This window comes from Gorilla gorilla, chromosome 3 (assembly GCF_029281585.2).
Source record: "Gorilla gorilla gorilla isolate KB3781 chromosome 3, NHGRI_mGorGor1-v2.1_pri, whole genome shotgun sequence".
NCBI lineage: Eukaryota > Metazoa > Chordata > Mammalia > Primates > Hominidae > Gorilla > Gorilla gorilla.
In genome coordinates this window covers 204,355,151-204,361,158 of record NC_073227.2, presented here as the reverse complement: position 1 = coordinate 204,361,158, position 6,008 = coordinate 204,355,151, and positions in this window count along the sequence as shown.

The following is a 6,008-nucleotide window of genomic DNA, read 5'->3' as shown; positions in this document are numbered from 1 at the left end:
ATGTATGAAACGGGCGAGACCTTCCATCTTGACGAGGTGTTAATGAGAACAGAATCTACTGCTTACAGTTTTATATATCTGAGGTTGGAAGATTTTCCACAGGCCAGCATCTGGTTCTGCACACTTCAAACCTTGTGTCTGTCACTCTGTAACCAGAAAGCGGTCCCGATCCAGACCCCAAGAGAAGGTTCTTGCACTTCGCACAAGAAAGAATTCTGGGTGCGTCCACAGAGTAAAGTGAAAGCAAGTTTATTAAGAAAGTAAACGAAGAAGAATGGCTACTCCACGGACAGGGCAGCGGCTTGGGCTGCCCACTGATTACACTTATAGTTATTTCTTGATTATATGCTAGATAAGGGGTTGATTATTCATGAATTTTCTGGGAAAACGATGGGCTATTCCCGGAATTGAGGGTCCCTCCCCCTTAGACCATACAGGGCAACTTCCTCACGTTGCCACGGCATCTCTAAACTGTTGTGACGCTGGTGGAAATGTGTGTCAGCAAGCCAATGCATTATAATCAGCATATAATGGCAGTGAGGACAACCAGAGGTCACTGTTGTCACCATCTTGGTTTGGTGGGTTCTGACCAGCTTAACACATGCTGGTTCATCAGCAAGGTCTTTGTGACCTATATCTTGTGCCAACCTCTTATCTCATCTGTGACTAAGAATGCCTAACCTGGGAATGCAGGAGGTCTCAGCCTCATTTTACCCACTGCCTATTCAAGATGGAGTCGCTGTGGTTCGATTGCCTCTGACAACACTGCTTTTGGAGTTCTGGGGCCAGCCCCCATGGCCACATTCACCTTGCCATTGCGCCACACCCAGCGTCGTCAGGCAGGCCGTGATGCCGGGCGCATCAGCAAGGTAGGGAGTGGGAGGGTGACCAGCAACCTGATGCATGAGAATAACTGTCAACCACAGAGACGTTGCCCCTAACCTCAATTAAACGTAGCCCCATTCAATTTCTCCTGAGTCAAATCCCCCAAAAGCAGATGCTCCAACGCTGGCCCCCATGAGGGGAAGGAGGGTGAGGGGAAAGACAGGGAGGGAAGAGAGAGTAGCCTTGACTGATTGCAAAGTATCCTACTCGCAAATTTTAAGAAAAACATGAACAATTTGTGACCAAATTACTAGGCCCCTCCCAGGGTCTGGAACAGACTCCTGCAGGTGCAGGGCCCTGGAGCGTACTTACGTTAGCATCACCAAGTCCGCCTCTGGTGCAAAGAGGTGGTTTCCTGCCATAAGAAAATTGGCAAAGGCGTCCAGCAAGACCATGGACTCCCATAGGTTTCTGGCCCTCTACCTCCAGACCGACCCCGCAGAGAAGTGTGGATTAGAGGAACTAACAAAAATAGCACGTTCTGTTTTTTCCCATTTCTCAAGGCGCTGTGGAATAATTATTGCTTGTCCCCATCCACCACAGAAATCTGCAGCAGCAGTCCAGGCCATTGGCGCCAGTGTCTGGGACACTGATATTGGGGCAGGACAGGGTCAGGAGAGGAAAGGGACAGAGGTGGAGGAAAGCAGATGGGCTCCACCACTGTGCTGGGTATTGTACCACTCCTGCACCCTCTTCAGCTCCATGGGGAGACTGTCTCCTCCCCGTCACTTATTTCCAAGAGCCTAAAAGCTAGACAAGAGGAAAGGCGCTGTCTGGTGGAACAGCAGCTGTATTAGGGCCCTCTAGAGAAACAGAACCCCAGGCTATCTGTGCATAGAGAAGAGGCGATCTACTGTTTGGCTCATGGGTTATGAGAAGGAGGCTGAGAAGTGCCATGATCTGCTCTCTGCCGGCTCAAGATCCAGGAATGCTGGTGGTGCAATTCAGTCTGAGGCTGAAGCCCAGAGAACCCCAACCCCTGGGGCCTGGGGGCTGGGGTTGGAGGAAGGGCTCTAATACAAGCCCCAGAGTCCAAAGGCCCTAGAACCGGGAGCTCTGATGTCCAAGGACAGAAGAAGATGGATGTTTCAGTTCAAGGGGGAAAGAGAGAGAAAGAGAGAATTCACCCTTCTTCTGCTTTTGTATTCTATTCGGGCCCTCAGGAGATGGCATGATGCTCATCCACATTGGAGAGGGAGGTCTCCTTTACTCAGTCCACCGAGGCAAATGCCAGTCTCTGCTGGAGACACCCTCACAGATACGCCCAGAAATAATGTTTCACCAGCTGTCTGGGCATCCCTCAGCACAGCCAAGTTGACATGTAAAATTAACCATCACAGCAGCAGACAGGGGTGGTCAATAAGGAGCTCTGTGGTCCCTGTGTCTCCCTGCCCTGTAGCTCATCCCTCCCTGCTCCTTAGCTTCCCAAGAGGCACCTCCACTAGGATCTGGCCTTCAGCCCAAATGGGCACTCCCTGACAGAGTGGCCAGTGCCCCCGGGAAACATGAGCTTAGAGACCAAAGTAACTAGGCACCCTGCGGTACATCATCAAAAGAAAAGCCAAAAAGTGGAACGACATATACCATCTAAAGCAGAATTATTGGAACAGGCTGACTAGGACTTTAAAATATTTATTATTTAGGGCTGGGCGCGGTGGCTCATGCGTGTAATCCCAGCACTTTGGGATGCTGAGGTGGGCGGATCACAAGGTCAGGAGATCGAGACTATCCTGGCTTACATGGTGAAACCCCGTCTCTACTAAAAATACAAAAAAATCAGCCAGGCGTGGTGGCGGGTGCCTGTAGTCCCAGCTACTCGGGGGACTGAGGCAGGAGAAGGGCTTGAACCTGGGAGGCAGAGCTTGCAGTCAGCCGAGATGGTGCCATTGCACTCCAGACTGGATGACAGAGCAAGGTTCTGTCCCAAATTAAAAAAAAAAAAGTGTGTGTGTGTGTATATATATATATATATATAAAATTTATTTTAATAGAAAAGGAAGATACTGATCATATAAAACAGGAACAATAAGTCATTATTTATTATTATTTATTTTATTTTATTTTTGAGATAGAGTCTTACTCCATTGCCTAGACTGGAGTGCAGTGGCGCTACCTCGGCTCACTGCAACCTTTACCTACTGTGTTCAAGTGGTTCTCCTACCTCAGCCTCGGAGTAGCTGGGATTACAGGTGTCCACCATCACACCCAGCTTTAAGCCATTATTTTTAAAGAACTAAGGGCCGGGCACGGTGGCTCACGCCTGTAATCCCAGCACTTTGGGAGGCTGAGGTGGGGGGGGTGGGGTGTAGATCACAAGGTCAGGAGATCGAGACCATCCTGGCTAACATGGTGAAAACCCATCTCTACTAAAAATACAAAAAATTAGCTGGGCATGGCGGTGGCCAGCTGTAGTCCCAGCTACGTGGGAGGCTGAGGCAGGAGAATGGCATGAACCTGGGAGGCAGAGGTTGCAGTGAGCCGAGATCGTGCCACTGCACTCCAGCCTGGGCGACAGAGCGAGACTCTGTCTCAAAAAAAAAAAAAAAAAAAAAAAGAACTAAATAGAACTATGAAGTGTGAACACATCTAGTTGAAATAAAGGGCTCAGTAGACGCAGTTTAAGGGTTTGACGTCAGTCAAGGTGCAGTGGCGGGCACTGTGGGAAGGAGTTTCCACACAGCAGCAGCAGGCAGCGGGACAGGACTCCTCCGCTACTATGGGTGGCAGCCACCAGGCAGGTGGCCCCTGCTATCATAACACCTTGGAATCTTCACAGGAGCCAGAAATCTGCTCATCTGGCTTTTGTTGTTGCTGTTGTTTTATTTGTTTTAATGTGAATTCTCCACAATTTTAAATGTTGGCTCGATTATTAAAGAAAAAACTGGACAAAGCAAACAAGGCACGTCTGAGGGCCAGCATCACGGGTGGACTGCTGGTTTGCAAACTCCTCTGCACACCATTCTGTTGGGACGTTCTGTTGAGCCCAGTTGATTCATGATGTCTGAGCTGCTTAGAGTCCACATGATAATTCTTTTTCACAGTGAGGATCAATTACAGCATGAATTAAACCAAATGTGGCATTAGCTACCCAGCTAACACACAATAGACTACCACTGTTTAACACCTTATGTGTGACAGAGCCTTCCATGCCTTCTTTCATCTAATCCCACAACAACCCCCCAAGAGATCTGTCGCCATTTACTGTGAGCAGAGGCTCAGAGAGACTGAAATCAGAGCTGCACAGCTGTGTGCGGTGACACTGGGTCCTGCACGAGGGACAGACATGCTGAGACACAATGGCCTCTGCCCTGGAGGTGACAGCAGGACCTGGCGCTCCCACCCTCTGTGTCCCCAATGAATCAAACACATATTACAGTTTTTCTCTCAGGTCTCAGGTGTGAATCCAGATGGTTTGAAATGCTCACTTCCTAACCTGTAAAAAAATTGTAAAAGTCATTAAGAAATTTCTTAATGCATAAAACTTCACTTGCATATCATTATTGCTGGAAGTAAATTCCAAGAAAGTGGGCCCTGCCCTTGAATATCAAGGAGGACATTTTGAACTGCCTGTACTGGAAATGCTGACGCAAGATTTGTGAGATCAGCAAATCTATGTTCCCAGAGCAGGAGGCCAGGAGGCGGGCAGCCTTCGGGGTGGCTGGCTCCGTGGGGTGCAGTTTCGTCAGGAACCCACTTCTCTCCACGTCTGTACTCTGCCGTCACCAGGGCTGACCTCCTCCTTGGAAGCAGGATGGCTGGGGCAGTTCTGTGTATCACATCCAGGCCAAGAAAGGGGCCATCTCTTCTCAGGGATCCTTCTAGACCTGACGAGACATTTCCTTGAAGCCCTGGGCGTTCTCATTTCCTGTTGGACAGAACTGGGTCCCAGTCCATTCTGGAACCCATCACCAGGAGGCGGGGAGTAGGCTTCTCTCAGGCTAGATGGGCCCAGCCTGACTGGGGTGAGGTTAGTTGGCCTCCCCGGGGACACATATTCGGGGAGTGCGGATCACAATGAGGTTGGGGTGAGGATGGAGATCTTTCAGGGAGGCCTCAAGGGGCGATGGGCCCTGGGCGGGTAACACACATGCCCCCGCACGTGTTGTGTGTACTCTGCATGAGTTCTGCGATGGCCATGACTGATGTTATTTTAGTATTGCACATGGCATGGTCTGGTGCAGTGGCTCCCACCTGTAATCCCGCACTTTGCAAGGCCTACTCAGGAGGATCGTCTGAGGTGAGGAGTTTGAGACCAGCCTGGGCAACATAGCAAGACTCCATCTCAAAGAAAAAAAAAGAAAAAAAAAAGAAAACATTAGCTAGGTGTGGTGGTGCATACCTGTAGTCCCAGCTGCTTGGGAGGCTAAGGCGGGAGAATGGCTTGAGCCCAGAAGTTTGAGGGCTTCCAGGAGAGGCTGCAGTGAGCTGTGATTGTGTCACTGCACTCCAGCCTGGGTGACAGAGTGAGACTGTCTCAAACTAAAAAAAAAAAAAGTACTATGCATGGCATCCTGTCTCAACTGCAGATGCTGAAGGACTTTTCAGTGTAGTGGATGCTGGGGATTGGCAAAACAAACAACGTGTGTGGAAAGAGGGCAAAGTGAATAGTGATTTAAGGTGAAAACTGTTTTAAAAAAATAAAAATGTAAAATGCTCACTTCACAAATGCAAATTCTGCAGAGGATACACTCTAGCGAAATGGGTCTATTCCTCCTCCTCCCCAGCCAGCCCCTGCCCGAGGCTGGGGACTCACAGGCTGTGTCCCAGAGCTTGCCCTCACGGTCTGGTCCACCTGCCAATGCGCAGCACAGGACTCAGCATGGCCAGGGAACCACATGTTGCCTGGAGAGAGGCACAGACACAGTGGGAGAACTGGAGGAGGGGACAGAATGAAGCTGGGTCTGATTTCTCACATAGAAAATGGGGTTTGTGGCCAGGCGCAGTGGCTCACGCCTGTAAAACCCAGCACTTTGAGAGGCTGAGGTGGGTGGGTCACCTGAGGTCAGGAGTTCAAGACCAGCCTGGCCAACATGGCGAAATCCTGTTTCTACTGAAAATACAAAAACAAAATTAGCCAGGCGTGGTGGTGCACAACTGTAATCCCAGCTACTCAGAAGGCTGAC